Genomic DNA, 16,070 nt, shown 5'->3' with positions numbered 1-16,070 from the left:
TATAACTATTCTAGAGATTCTATGCACTTCTTAAAGTTTTAATGTTTTGAGAGATCATCGCTTGATACTGTAATTATGGAAATGTTATGTATCACAGAAATAACCTGATTTCCTTGCAGCTAAATTGTAAACTCCCATGTCTCTTTAGCTCTAACCATATCCATTCTGAGTTTTTGTAATTTATAATTGTTTTAATTCTCTGGTAAAATGAGTTTTATCTTCAAGGATATTCCTATAAAGGACTTTCAGGACAAATACAGATATTTGATATGCTTGAAAATCCCAAAACTGAAATGGGTAAGAATTTCCAGAACTGACTAAAGCCGCATTCACCAGAATTAGTAACATGGGACTAAATGAACTAAAAGATTATAGTGTTGTGTCTGTTAATGTTTTGTCTTACTTTAAACATTGCTGGTTCTCTCTACTGTTTACTCTTACAGACTAGGGATACTCCCTCCTAGTTATCTGTAACTTATAGAGATGTAAAAGTGCTCATTTGTAAAAGTGCTCAAAGCATTCACCTTTTCTCTTTATCTGAACCCTCTGAAACCAAAAGGTCTCAGTAAGTGTTCTTTCTTCCATGGCAATCAGTCATTTGCATAAGTTCAATAAGAATCTTTTCTCCTTGTAACAGGAAAGAATTGGAAACACGGGTTATTTTACCAAGGCTTTGACTGGGATGTCATATTTGAAAAGACTCAGATATGACCAGACAGCTTTAAGGAACTAAGGTTGACTTTATGAAACCTGGAGCCATAAAGCCCCTTGGGACTGTTGGCCTGATACCTTGCTTACAGAGTTCCCAGCAGCCTCACCAGGTGAGTAAAGAATGTCACTCCTTGGTAGGTGCAGTCTCGGGAAGAGGAATTCGCCCAAAGGTATTGCAGGCATGCCTCATGGCAAGTACAGGGCTTGGCTTCTGGCCCAGAGAGGCTACTAAAAGTTCAACCTAGAGATTCCTTATACAAAGTCCCAGCAAAGCAGATTCTAAAAGATCTATTTGATCACACTCACTGTTCTTGCTGAGCTTATGTAAATAATGGGCCAAGTTTATTAAAACTGGACCTGTGTCACAAGTGAATTAGTCCTGATTTGGCTATCTCTGTAAATGAGGGTTAGAGAGAAAAATTGTTTTAGTAACACCTTTATGGATGTTAAATTCTAGATTTGATTGTCTTTAAATGTTTGTTTACCTAAGCTAAACAATTTGAGGTAAACTTCAGAGAAGTTGTACAATAGCTTCTTTAGTCAATCTTATTATTTTGTGGGGATATTAGCAGACCCCACAGCACATGATTAAACAACTGGAAAATGGGATTGATTCCCCTACAATTGTATAACTTAACTAACACCTTATGTGTGGCTGGGATAATGAAAATTGCCTAAAAGCCAACCTATCGACTCCATAGGATTACCTATGGACTTGTGGAGATAATGGATGACCCCACTTTCTTTATGAGTGGATTGGATGATTCATGGGGGGCTCCCCTTATCTCTTGACAAGTTTTCTCCCACTTGACAATGATCCTCTGTAATCAGGATATTGTTAAGGCTGGACCACTCAAAGGTCTTCTTATTGGTTTCATCCCTTAGTTATATTTATCCTAGAGGCCACCTCTGTTGAGGTGCAATTGCAAACAGATGCTTTAGCGAAACCTAGAACAGCCCTCCTATAAAAAGAGCCTCAAAGCTCACTATGGGACAGTCCCTGACTGTAATGACTTCACATCAGGTCCAGATTTGTCTTAGAAATCAAAGGCCACCAGTGTGTGATGGAGGCCAACTAATTAAATATTGGGCCATACTTACAGATATGCCAGAAATAATACTTAAAACTTGTCAAACTTTAAACCTAGTTACCTGTATGCCTGAACCTGACCACTGTACTTCTTTCTCTATAGAGCAAAAAAGGTTATTAATCTTGCTTACTCTATCTGGCCAGATTTAAGATGCCCCTGTTAAAAATATGAATGACAGTTGGTTTTCTGATGACAGTAGTTTTCATAGAAAAAAATAAGAAAAGCTAGGTGTGCCATAGTGCTTACTAGCACTTTGCAATTGCCAAAGTCTAAGAATTAACATTTATACTGACCAAATATGCTTTCCTGGTACTACATGCCCATGGAGCTATTTGGAAGGAAAGGGGATTGCTATCAAGCCATAACTCCCCAATCAAATATGGGCCTAAGTTCCAAAACCCTCCTTATCGCTATACTGAAGATGGCATATATCAGATCCGGGATACATATTTGTGGTTCACACCCACGATTGGACAGCTCAGTTAAAAGGCAGTTTTATGCTGGGAACAAAAGAATCATACGTAGGATACTTGGACAAATAACACACAGTATCGAGGATGGCTATCATTAGAAATGTGTTCCCAAATAATAGTACTCCAGGCTACTGAATGTTTTGCTACTGATTGGGTAAGGTGACCTGGCATTAGATGGCCAGCTCCAAACGGAACCCACTGGATATGTGGAACCAACCTGTGGCCCTGGCTTCCTCCAGGGTGAATAGGTCGCTGTACTTTAGGATTTGCCTGGATCCATGGGTGCATTACTAAAAACATTACAACTCCAGCTAATCTCCCCAACTTGAAACAAAGGTGGACACGATCTGTTTTTAAATGGTATGATCACTTAGCATCCATCTTTGTTCCATCTGCGGGACTAGAAGATGTCATGTGGCATGTAGAAGCCCTTAATAAATATACTACAAAGGCACTCAATGACTCACTGAACAGCATCTCCCTACTTAATACTGAAGTGTCACAAATACGCCAGGCAGTCCTACAGAATAGGATGGCCTTAGATGTCCTGACAGCAGCACAGGGTGGCACATGTGCAATTATCAAGACAGAATGTTGTGTGTACATCCCAGACTATCACAAAAATGTCACAGGACTAATAAAAGATATGAATACCCAGATTAAGGCCCTACAAGATCCTCCTCTCTCTCTCAGCGAATGGTTAAGTTCCTGGTTTGAAGGAGGGCTATGGCCGAATCTCCTTTTCGGGCTTCTTATTCTTATCGCCTTATTAACCTTAATATGTTGCTTTGTTCCATGTTTCTCTACTTGGTGCCGAGACTCCATTGCTACAATGACTACACCACGGCAGACGATCCTTGTCGCGCGCGAGGACGCCTCCTCACTGTCAGCGCTGGATTCAGCTGCCTCCACCTTTCATAACTCTCTTATACGTTCCTACCCTGACAAATATTGACCCGAGCAGGTAGGGACAGCTCTACGCCCCTATTCAGCACGAAGAAGTTACAGAAGATGAGACCTTCCACCTTCAACCACCTTAAAGATTTAAGGGTCAAAATTGTTCAGGGGGGAATGATGAGGGAGCAGGAGGCTGGCTGAGGACAAAGCAAAAGCTGGCGCCTTGCACCCCCCCTTCATCCGCTCCCCTCCCTAGGTGTAGCATTCCTCAGGCACCCCTGACTGCCATAAAATGATAAATAGTTAACTTGCTAAGATCACAATTCTACAAGACAGGAGTCTCCCTTGGTTTGCAAATGTCCTTGAGATTTACAAACAAAGAAGTTACCTTATCAATAGCCCAAATTCCAAAGACACAGAACTCAGTTTCTCAAGCCTAATGTCACCCTCCCCTCCATAAAAACCGAAGGAGGCGGAGGTAGAAGGAAAAGCAAATAAAGTTAAATTTCTTCTAAACCTAAATCTCATTAACAAGGATGTTTGATGGCAGGAATGTAACATTCCACCAGGAGACTCTCAATTGTCTTTACTTAATAGTAACTAAGCCTTCAATATCCTGATAGTATTCTTTGCCCCAATAACCCTTTGTCCTCACCTACCCAACTCCTGCGTATATAACCAACCACCCCTCACAACCCGGGGCGGCCGCATCTCTGCCTGCCCACGGGCCCTTTCCCCGTGCTTTAATAAACCACCATTTTGCACCAAAGATGTCTCAAGAATTCTTTCTTGGTCATCGGCTCCGGACCTCAGCCCACCAAACCTCACCTAGGTTCTAGAACTTCATCACCAGGACCCTGGGGTCATGACCTGAGCTCAACCAACTGAGCGACCCAGGCACCCCTTCTTTTTAATTTTTAACATGGCTAGCAGAAATTTTGAAATTACATGTGGGACTCACATTATATTTCAAATGGACATCGCTGGTCTAGCACATAGGTGATACCCAATTCATACCATTTGAATTGATTAGATGTGATTAAATTAGCTGGGGGTTGATGCGGGGAATCACGTAAAGTGTAATGAAAAAATTGGCCACAAGGGGACGCTCACACCCGGATGAAATTCTCCCCTCACTCCCACCTGAGTCTCACCCTTGACTTCCTGTGGCCCTCGCCCACCCAGAATTAGCCACCTATAATCCTAGCTTATGCCATGGAGCCATTTGAGATAAGAACTGAGCTATCTATGAATTTGATGGTCTTTCCTCTTCCTCCATTACTATGCCCCATGTAGCTAGTGAGTCAAGGGACTATTTGCCCAAAGAAGTTTTCAGAAGGGGATGGAAAACAAAGGTAGGAGAACAAAAACTGTAAATCCCCCAGCTTCTAAGCACCAAATCCTCAGGTCCAGATGCAAGGCAGGAAGAATCAGGAAGCAGAACCAGTTTTGTTTCTCTGGTAATGCCTCCACGTTCCAGTGCAATTTGGTAAAACTTAGTTAAATCAAGCATCTCCAGATTTCAGAGTCTGGCAATTCCATTTTTTTTTTTTTTTTTTTAGGCGGAGGCTGAAGAAATCCTCACACTCACCCACTAGGGGGCAAAGTGTTCATCACAATGTTGTTCATGGTGGGTGGGTCAAAGGCAACCTGGTGTCCCTCACCAGGGAGGAGGAGGTGCCCCAGAGTGTCCAGGGCAGAGGATTCTGCAGCCACCAGTAGCAACAGACATGCCTGCACCAAGAAGGCTGGGTTGGAGTGACAATAGTAAGAAACAGAGCCAGACCTCCCACCCAGTGCTGCTGATATAACTTTAAGATCCATCTATCCCAACCAAAAATACACAATGTGTAAGAACACCTACGAACAAAAGGATACAATAAACATGACAGTGGCGGCTCTAGCAAGAAAGCAATGTGGAGTCACTAAATTGGAAATAAATCAAACTAACACCTGCTTTGTGTGAACCAGGTGGTTAAGTGTACTGCTGGGGTCAGACTGCCTGTGCTTGAATTAATTAATAATTAAGCTCTTTCACTTAATCACTGGGTGGCCTCAGGCAAATTAGGTAACTCACGGTGCCATAGCTGCCTCATCCATAAAATGAAATGACAAGTGTCCCTACATTATGGGGTTATCCCAAGGATTAAATAAGACAGATAGTGTTTAGAGTAGTACATACCAAACACTATCGAAGTGCTGGCTATTTTTATAAGCTTTATGAAATGAAGATTATGATTTACTTAATCTTTGCACCTGAGGTTATTAAAAATGGAAGGGAGGGGTGCCTGGGTGGTGCAGTTGGTTAAGCCTCCAATTCTTGGTTTCAGCTCAGGTCGTGATCTCAGGGTTGTGAGATCGAGTCCTACTTTGAGCTTCACGTTCAGTTCAGAGTCTACTTTTTCCTTCTGTCCCTCTCCCCCCAAATAAGTAAATAAATAAATACATACATAAAAGTTTAAAAAGTAAAAAAAAAAAAAAAGGAAGGGAGGGGGGACTTTGGAGCTGGGGAGGGGAAAGAGATTCAAGGACAAGGGGAAACAATAGATCTGGAGGTGAACATGGGGGCTTCTGAGTGTGGCAGGGGTGAAAGGACATGAAAGATGCCTGTATTAGTCAGGGCGGGCTAGATTATGCTGCTGTAACAGGCAGTCTCAAAATTCAGTGGCTTAAAACAGAAAACTTATTTTTTACTCATGTCATTATGGCTGGCTGGTCAAGACTCTGGCAGAGAGGGAAAAAAAGAAGAAAACCCACATTCATTCTTAAAAGTTTCCACCCACAGATGACACCTGCTCCTTGGCCAAATCGAGTCTCCTGGCCATACCATACTTCATGAGCATGAGGAAGAGCAGCCCCTCATGTATGCAGAAGGACTGAGAGTTGAAATATTTGTGAGCAGCTTGAATGACTGGCTCAAAGCCCAGTTTAAGCTTAGGGATCTGAGGGCTGAGACAACTTGTCCCTCAAGTCTGGGACTGGCTCAGAGAAGTTCTATTATACCACTATGGTGGGCAGTGTAATAGTCCCCTATCACTGTAACAACAACAAAAAAAATCCAAACACAGTGCCTACAAATAATGATAAGCATTTGTTATCTCACAGTTACTGTGGGTCAGGAATTAGGAAGTGGCTGAGCTTGTACACCATGCTGGCTCAGAGACTCATGATATCAGCCTGGGCTGTAGTCATCCGAAGGCAAGACTGGGGCAGGAGAAACTTCCTTCACTGTGGCCCCCTCACAAGCTGGTACTGGCCCTTGGCAGAAAGCCTCAAATCCCTGCTCTTACAGGCTTCTCAAAGGTCCACAAGGTATACCAGCTGGTTTCTTCCAGAGTGAACATTTCAAGAGAAAGCCGACAAAGGGGCCATGTCTTTTGCGACCTAGCCTCCAAAGCCGCACACCATTACTTCTACCACGTTCTATCGATTGGAAGCAAGACATGGAGTCTGGCTCACATCGCAGGAAAGGGCGATTAGCTCCAACCTTTGAAGGAAGGGGGACCCAGGCAGCCAGGGGGAATGGTGGAGTATGTCTTTGGCTATGGAAAAGCCTGTACCTGTTGGATAGGCTCAGGAGCATTATAGGAAATGTGGTAGAGATTGCTAATTGACACCAAAATCTGGTCCCCCTTGAGCACATACAAGTCCCACACATTATTCTAGTTACTCATGTTTAATCTAAGTAATTCTTCTGAAAACCCCGTGAGGTAATAAAACAACACCTAACATTTATGGAGCACATATTACATGCCACACATTATCCTAACTATATTTTACATGCTTCAACTCATTCAGTCTCACAACAACTCAGTGAGACAGGTACGGTTTTGACCTGCATTGATAAATGGGAAAACTGAGGACCTGAGAGGTTAAGTAATGATTCTAAGGTGGCACAGCTGGTGAGTTGCGAGAGCTGGGATTTGAACCCAGGCAGTCTGAATCCCGGGGCCATGCTCTTGACCACTACACTATAGTAGAAAAGAAAACAGGGTATGCTTTGTGCACACATTGCTGCTGTAAAAAGTTGCACCTGTGGCTCCAAAATTTTCGGAGGGTTCACTGTGCTCCATGAACCTCCTAGAGTAATTGACATAATGTAGTGTATCGTCTAAACAAAGGCAATCTTGAGCACCTTTAAGCCGCACAGAGCTTTAAAAAAAATCCTTATTTGACAGATGCAGAAACTGAGGCTTAGCAGGGTCGAGCTGCTCCTGCTGGGCTGTGTGGGTAGGGACAGAAGCAGGAGTGGGGCCAGGCAGCCCGGAATAGGTCACTACAGTCCTGGGGGGCCATGCTAATGGCCTGGTTTGGTGTTGGTGGGAGGCTGAAAGGATGCCAGGGAAACTGTTGGAGGGATTTGGCGTTGAGCCCAGAAGAGGAGGCAAAATTAGAGGAGGCAGCTCCTGGGTTGGGTGGGGGTAGGTTGGGGTTGCAGGGGAGGGGGTTGGGAAACAGTGTTGGTGAGGTGGGGAGGGGTGGGGGGAGTGGTAGGTGGGTGGGGGAGAGTTGGGGTGCAGTGGGGGAGGGGCGGGTTTGGTGGGGGGGTTGGGGATCCGTGTTGGTTTGGGGGGATGCATTGGGGGTGCTGTCCCACAGTCCACCGCCCAGGCCCAGCCCCCTCTCCAGTCCACATCGCGTGGTTACAGAAGCAGCGTTTGTCCTCATGTGCTGGTGTGGGAAGATAAATTGGGACAATTACTTTGGAAACGGTCTGGCAGGACCCAGGAGGTCTGGCCAGTGCCCATCCTCTTGCCCTTGTGTGCTCTGTTAGAAGGGTGTGCGCAGGTGTCCTCATACCAGGCACGGACAGCCACGCCCTTCCTATGGATCCAAAGCCAGGAACAATCCAGATGTCCATCACCAGGAGACTTGCTGCACAAACACACAGAGCTTTTGCAGATTAATAAAAGGGCATTGCCGTTCCTCAGTTTTCTAGTGACTGGTTGGCAAAATCACGTGTTGCAGCTTTGTGGTTCTTAAAATATTTCAGACATTCGTCAACTATGAACTATCTTAACCTCACTGTCTTGCTAGATCGCTGGCGCTGTACCTTCCCCGATGCCGGCCCTCCTCTTCACACAGGGACACATACTTCCTGTCCGCTCTGCCTAACAGTGTTCATTTGGGTCTCCAATGTTCTGTAAACACTGCCTTCCTCCCGGCGGGGCCCTGGACCCCTAACTCCTGGGTGAAAACGGTCCAACCTTGGACCATTCAACCACCAGAAGAAAATTGTTTTAATTGACAGTTGCAGAAATGTGGCATGGTTTTACATTGATCGTTTGCTAATGCAATCGGCGGTATTTTGCATGTATGACAACACATCCTTGGATCATAAAAACAGAACAAAATCCACACGGTGGCACGTTCCTCCGATTCATTCATGCCACACGGCGCTGGGACAAACGGTCACCAGCCACACACCACGTTAGATGCATTTCTTACACATGACTTCATGCCAAAGAAGTCACACAAAGGAAATGAAATCGGAGATTGCATTGATGGAAAGCTCAGAACAGGCCAAAGCCAACCACGGGATCAGGTAAACGGACCAGGAAATGGGGGGAGGGGCTAGGAGGAGGGGGCGCAGGGTTCCCCTTTGTGACCAGCTGGTGACTACAAGGGTTTTTCATTTTACAGCTGTCAACTAAGCTACAAGTTGTGACTTCTAAAATCAATTACATATTTTATTCTTAGAGGAAGGATAATTGCCTGCCATGATCTGATCTTCATTTTACAAAATTGTAGTAAAATACACACAACACAGAATTGACCATGGGGACTGTTTTTATTTATTTATTTATTTAAAAGATTTTTATTTATTTATTTTGAGAGAGAGTGAGCGAGGGAGCACAAGAAAGGCAGGAGGGTCAATGGGAGAGGGAGAAAGAGAATCTCAAGCAAGCCCCAGGCCCAGTGCAGAGCCCTATTCGGGGCTCGATCTCACCACCCCGAGGTCATGAACTGAGTCGGAATCAAAAGTCAGGTGCTTAGCTGACTGAGCCACCTGGGTGCCCCTATTTTTTTCCTAAGTTTTATTTATTTAAGTAATCTCGACACCCCACATGGGGCTCGAACACACACAATCCTGAGATCAAGTGCCACATGCTCTTTTGACTGAGCCAGCCAGGTACCCCCCATTTTAAAAAAAGATTTTGTTTATTTATTTGACAGAGAGATCACAAGTAGGCAGAGAGGCAGGCAGAGAGAGGGGGGAAGTAGGCTCCCTGCTGAGCAGAGAGCCCGATGTGGGGCTCCATCCCAGAACCCTGGGATCATGACCCGAGCTGAAGGCTGAAGCTTAACCCACTGAGCCACCCACGTGCCCCCAGGTACCCCCCACTTTAACCATTTTTTACAGTTAACCATTTTTCACTACAGTGGCCATTAAGTACACCACCATCATCTGTCTCCAGACCCATGAGATCCTAATTCTCCATTCCCGCTCCCCTCAGCCTCTGGCATCCAATATTTTATTTTCTGAGTCTCTTGAGTTTAACTACTCTAAGTACCTCGTATGAGTGGAGTCAGGCAGTGTTGGCTTTTTTGTGACTAGCGTATTTCACTCAGCATGATGTCCTCAGGGTTCTCGCTGTTGTGGCAGGTGGCAGAATGTCCTTCCTTTTTAGGTGGATTACTATTCCCCCGGATGGAGAGACCACATTTTGCTTATCCGTTCATCTGTCAACAGACCCTTGGGTTGCTTGCTTGCATGTTACATGTTCTATAGCTTTCTGGTTCTGTGTTGCATTTGGCAGCAAAAAAAGCTTTAAAAAATAATGTGCAGTGCTGTTTGCTGGGTAAAGAGCACACACACACACACACACAGTGGCCTGGGCCTGGGTGTCACTTTGAGACAGAGGTGGGGCCCGTGACCTGTCTCCCAGGGCATTTCTCACACCCAGAGGGTGGGGCGAGGTCACACCTACCCACCAGCTTCTCTCCACTTCAGTCACCCACCCTGAGGGAGCTACACCACCTCTGCTCAAACTTCAGCTCTGGGTGGCCTCTGGGGCCAGGACACCTCAGGAAATTCAGCACCCTCCCCAGCCCCGGGGCTTCTCTGCAAACAGCTGGGCTAGTGAGGCGCCCCCAGGCTGTCTGCCCTTCTGCAATCCCAGCTGTCCTCCCCATCCTCCAGCTCTGTGCCTCACTGTTTTTCTTTTTGTCTCTCCCTCTCTGGGTCTCTGTCCCTGATCTCTAGATCACCATCTTTTGGTGCCTTTTTTTCTTGGCTTGCTTTTCCTTTTCCTTTTTCTGCCTTCCTGCCTTGCTTTGACCTGTGTTCAGGGAGCCACCCACTTTCTATGTGACATTGGGCAAGAACCTTGGCCTCTCTGTGCCCTCCCAACTGAGACACTACTGACATTGGAGAGGCCATCCTGTGCACTGTCATCTCTTGGCCTCCACCTGCCAGATGCAAATAACACTCCACCCCCGCTGTGACAGCCACCGAAGTCTGTAAGCTGTTGCCACGGTCCCCCATTTAAGAACCAGTGAGTAAACATTAGTCTCCAGAGTGAAGTGATCAAGAGAATGGGGGGAGTGAAGACCTAATCACAATGTACAGCTTTGGGGTTTCAAATGACACCATCAAAAAAGTGAAATGATGGGGTCACCTGCCTGGCTCAGTCGGTAGAGCATGCAACACATGATCTCAGGGTCATGAGTTCAAGCCCCACATTGGGCATAGAGCTTACTTAAAATTACATTATATTAAAAAAATATGAGGGGCTGGGGCGCCTAGGTGGCTCAGTGGGTTAAGCCACTACCTTCAGCTCAGGTCATGATCTCAGGGCCCTGGGGTCGAGTCCCGCATCTGGCTCTCTGCTCAGCAGGGGGCCTGCTTCCCTTCCTCTCTCTCTGCCTGCTTGTGATCTCTCTCTGTCAAATAAATAAATAAAATCTTTAAAAAAAAATGAGGGGCACCTGGGTGGCTCAGTGGCTTAAAGCCTCTGCCTTCAGCTCAGGCCATGATCTCAGGGTCCTGGGATTAGGCCCAAGATCGGGCTTTCTGCTCAGCAGGAGCCTCTTCCCTTCCTCTCTCTCTGCCTGCCTCTCTGCCTACTTGTGATCTCCCTCTCTCTCTCTTTCAAATAAATAAAATCTTCAAAAAAAAAATGAATTCCACCCACAGGATGGAAGAACATACTTGCAAATCACAATCATGATAAGAGACTTGACTTATATCCAGTATATAAAACAGACTCTAACAACTGAAAAAATAAATAACCCAATGAATAAATGAGCAAAGAACTTGAATAGACATTTCTCCAGAGTTGATCTAGAAATGGCCAAGAAGCACATGGAAAGAGGCTTCATGCCATTAGTCGTCAGGGAAACACTAACCAAAACCTCGGCGAGAGACCATCTTTCACCACTGGGATGGCTGTAATCAAAGAGTCAGGTGCTCCTAAGTGTTGGCCAGAATGTGCAGAGACTAGAACTTTCATGCATCACTGGTGTAGGGGTAAGATAGTGCAGCTGCTCTATAAAAATGGTCTGGATCTTCCTCAAAAAGTAAAACATAAAGCTTTATGTTATGACCTATGACCTATGACCCAGCAATTCTGCTCCTTGGTAAATATCCCAAAGCTTTGAAAACCTATGTCCATGAGAAAGAGTGTGCACGCATGTTCACAATTGTTGGGAGGGGAAGATGGCCCAAATGCCCACCAACTGATGAATGGATAAACAAAATGGGGCCCATTCATGCAGTGGAATATTATTCAGCCACAAAAAGCAATGATGCCGTGACACACACTATAACAGGAATGCATGGTGAAAATGTTATGCTAAGTGAAAGAAGCCAGACTTGAAAGACTTTGTGTTGTAGGATTCCATTCATATGAAATGTCCAGAATAGGCAAATCCTTAGAGACAGAAACCAGAATCATAGGGACCGAAACCCTGGTGGTCAGGGCCTGGGGGCTGGGGGGACAGGGGAGCAATTGCTATTGAGTGCGGGGGTTTTTTGGAGGTGATATTTCTTTCCCTGAACCTCAGTGTTCCCATCTGTAAAATGAGGCTAATATTAGTTAGTACCTCTACAGCACTTTTTCTGTGAGGGGCAAAGTCCTTGTCCCATAAGTGTGAGCTGGAAGCAGCAGGAGAGATAACCCATTGGATACCCTCAGCGATTCTGATTGATGGGACGCCTGGGTGGCTCAGTTGGTTAAGCGTCTGCCTTTGGCTCAGGTCCTGATTTCAGGGTCCTGAAATCGAGCCCTGTGTCAGGCTCCCTGTTCAGCAGCAAGTCTGCCTCTCCCTCTCCCTGCTGTTCTCCCTGCTTGTGCTTTCTTTCACTCTCAGATAAATAAATAAAATCTTTAAAACAAAAAACGAAAGAAATTCTGATTGGTGAAGACTCAGCCTCCTTCCTCTCCTTCTCTTCCTGGCCCTAGTCTCCTCCTTGGCTTTGGTCTCCCCATTCCAATCTATTCCCTCCAGGGCTCCAGAGCTGACCCTGCTCCTCCTTTGTGTATAGCCCTCCCATGGCTCCCTACTGCCCCCAGGACAGAGCCTGGTGGGCAATGGAGACACCTGGCCATACTCTCCCTTGCATCACATTCACTGTAGACCCAAGCACTCAGGGATGGCCTGACTCACAACCCTACACCCTTGACCATGCAGGTTTCCTCTGCCTTGAATGCCCTCCGCATTCTCTTCTTCCCCCCCTGCCCAGTGAACTCAGTTCTGGGCTGAAGTCACAGCCTGGCACATGCCCTTTGACCTAGTGATTCCAATTCTAGGAAGTCAGCCTTCAAATAACACCCATACATCAGCTCAGAGAACTAGGCACAAGGACATTTGTTCACTGTGGCACTGCTAATCATGGTGGAGGAGCGAATAACCTACACGTTCATCAGAAAGGGATGGTCAGAAAAATCCCAGGAGGAGGCTGTGAAATAGGAGAATGGGATAGATGAGAATGAATACAGACAGGCACCTCTTCAAGATGCATTACTATGTGAAAAATGCAAGGCACAAAACCCCATATATTCCATGCTCTGCCCCTCCCTACCTTGCTGAGTGACCTTGGGAAAATTACTTTGCCTCTCTGAAGCTCCATTCCCTTGTCTATGAAGTGGGATGTTCATAATGTCAGAGGTCGCAGTAAAGATTAAGCAACAAAACATGCAGGGAAATGTACAACTAGTTACCATTCAAAAATAGAGCAAATAGTAAGCATTCAGAAAATGTTAGGGTTTTTTTTTCCCTTTTATTTTTTTTCAGAGGGAGAGGGTGGGGCCCAGTCAGAGGGAGAGAGAGAATCTTAAGCAGGCTCCATTCCCCATGTGGAGCTCAACACTGGGGCTTGATCCCACGACCCTAACATCATGACCCAAGCCAAAATCAAGAGTTGGATGCCTAACCACCCAAGCACTCCAGAAAGTGTTAGCTTTTGATATTAGGGCAGAGACTGGAAATTTTTTCTGGGAAGGGCCAGATAGTCAATATCTTTCCCTTTGTAGACCATCTGGTCCCTGTTGCAACCACTCAGCTCTGTTATTGTATCACAGAGATGGTCACAGACAGTGCATCAGCAAATGGATGCAGCTGTGTTCCAAACAACAATTTAATAGAACAGACAGCTGGCCCCTAGGCCATCTAACCCCTGTATTAGAACTGAAAAAGAGGGGCTCCTGGGTGGTGCAGTTGGTTGACTCCTGGTTTTGGCTCAGGTCATGATCTCAGGGTTGTGGAATTGAGCCCCATGTCAGGCTCAGGCTCAGCGAAAAGTCTGAGGAGTCTCTCTTCCTCTGCCCCTCCTCCCACTGTGCTCTCTCTCTCTCTCTCTTAAATAAATAAATCTTTAAAAAAAAGGAATTGAAAAAGGGATAACTATTTATTTTTATAGGCTTTGTGTGCCCCTCCAACCTTTGAACTCTTGTCTCTCACAGTCTTTATCAGACTGCATTGTGCTACCTGTTTCTCTTTCCCTATGGGGCTCCAACCCTCCCACCACCAGACATTGAACTCTCCCAGGACAGGAACCTTATCTGAGCTACATGGGTCTCTAGAACCCAGCCTCCATCCCTGTTGTAGGAGCACGGCAGGAACATTTGTTGCATTCATTCATTCATAGAGACAAAACATGCCCCAACTACATGCCAGGTCCTGTTCTAGACCCTGAGACTATAACACAGACATGAACTCCCGCAGCTTATGTTGTAAAGGGGCAGACAGTCTGCCAGTCAAATAAACACCCGAAATATATAAGCTCTCAGATGGTCCCATGCATCAAAGAGAAGTAAATAAAGGTGGAACAGAGGATGAGAGGTGAGGAAGGTATTGCTAATTTCCATGGTTTGGCCAGTGGAGGCCTCACTGTGATGGTGAGGTCAGAAAGGAAATAAGGGAGTGAGTCATGGGGATTTCTCAGAGATGAACCTTTGGGTGGATGGAACAGGAAGTGCAAAGTTCCTGAGGTGGGAACAAGCCTGGAATTTTCAAGGAAAAGCAAAGAAATCAGTGTGACAGCACCTGAGAGCATTGGGGAAAGAGTTGAAGATCCAAGACAGAGCACAGGCTTGATGGGGGCACTATAGGGACAGTAATCCCAGTCGTGAAGTCTCCACCCTCTTGACCTAACCACTACCATCCCTCCCAAATTCTCACCTCCTCAGACCTTCATTTTGGGGATTAGGATTTCAACATACAAATATTAGGAGGACACAAACATTCAGACCATAGCAAGAATCAAAATTGTCTCCAAACACTTCCAAGTGTCCCCTGTGTAACTTGATTGCTCCCCATTGAGGATCACTGATCTAATGTGATCATGCCTGTAGCAGTCAGAATAAAGTGGGGTATGCTGTAGTAACAAACCAGCCCCAACTTCCAGAGACATAAAACAGCAAAGGTCTGCTTTTTACTTACACTCATGACTCTCACTGGCAGCTGAGGACTTCTCTTCCAAATTCCCATAGTCCCCTCTATTAAACTCAGGCCAACCAAGAAGCCACTCTTGGGGGCATTGCTGTCAGTTAGAGGAAGAAGGCGATGGGCTTACTTCCTCCAAGAAACCAGGAATATTCCTGCTGTCATTTCATTGGGCCAAGCAAGTCACATGACAGGAAGTACAAACTTTCCATGTCCTCCAGAGGAGAGAAAAAAACTAAACATCTATGAATACCTTATTATATTGCTTCAACATTGGCAGATTGAAATTCATATATTTTACTATATGTTATTTTCATTGTATTTTTCCTTTATTTATTTATTTATAAAGATTATTTATTTATTTATTTATTTATTTGACAGAGATCTCAAGTAGTCAGAGAGGCAGGCAGAGAGAGAGAAAGGGAAGCAGGCTCCTTGCTGAGCAGAGAGCCCGATGCAGGGCTCAATCCCAGGACCCTGAGACCACTGAGCCATCCAGGCACCTCTGTTTATTTTTTTGACTAGGCTCCACACCCAACGTGGGGCTTGTAATAACTACCCCGAAACTGAGGGTACCATGCTGTACTGACTGAGCCAGCCAGGTGTTCCTCCTTTATTTTTTAATTGATATTTAAAAGTTGATTGATCGTGTGTTAATTGATATTTTGAAATTACCTGTACAGATAGGTAACTGAATTTTTTAGGTTATATTATTTGTGAATTCATTTCATCAGGGTAGAGGCTATGAGAAAATTGTTGACATTTTTCAATTTTGAAAATTTCAATTTTGAACTTTTTCAAAAAATGAGAAAAATTGTTTTTAAGGATTTATTTATTTTAGAGAGAGAAATAGAGCAGGGGAAGGGGGAGAAGGGGAGAGAGGGAGGGAGAATCTCAAGCAGACTCCACGCAAAGAGCACAGCCTGATGCGGGGCTCGATCCCATGACCCTGAGATCATGACCTGAGCTGAAATCAAGAATCAGACACTTAACCAACTGAACCACCCAT

This window comes from Mustela putorius, unplaced genomic scaffold (assembly GCF_011764305.1).
Source record: "Mustela putorius furo isolate JIRA1106 unplaced genomic scaffold, ASM1176430v1.1 tig00000196_pilon_pilon_pilon, whole genome shotgun sequence".
NCBI classification, from domain to species: Eukaryota; Metazoa; Chordata; class Mammalia; order Carnivora; family Mustelidae; genus Mustela; species Mustela putorius.
This window is presented reverse-complemented; position numbering follows the sequence as displayed.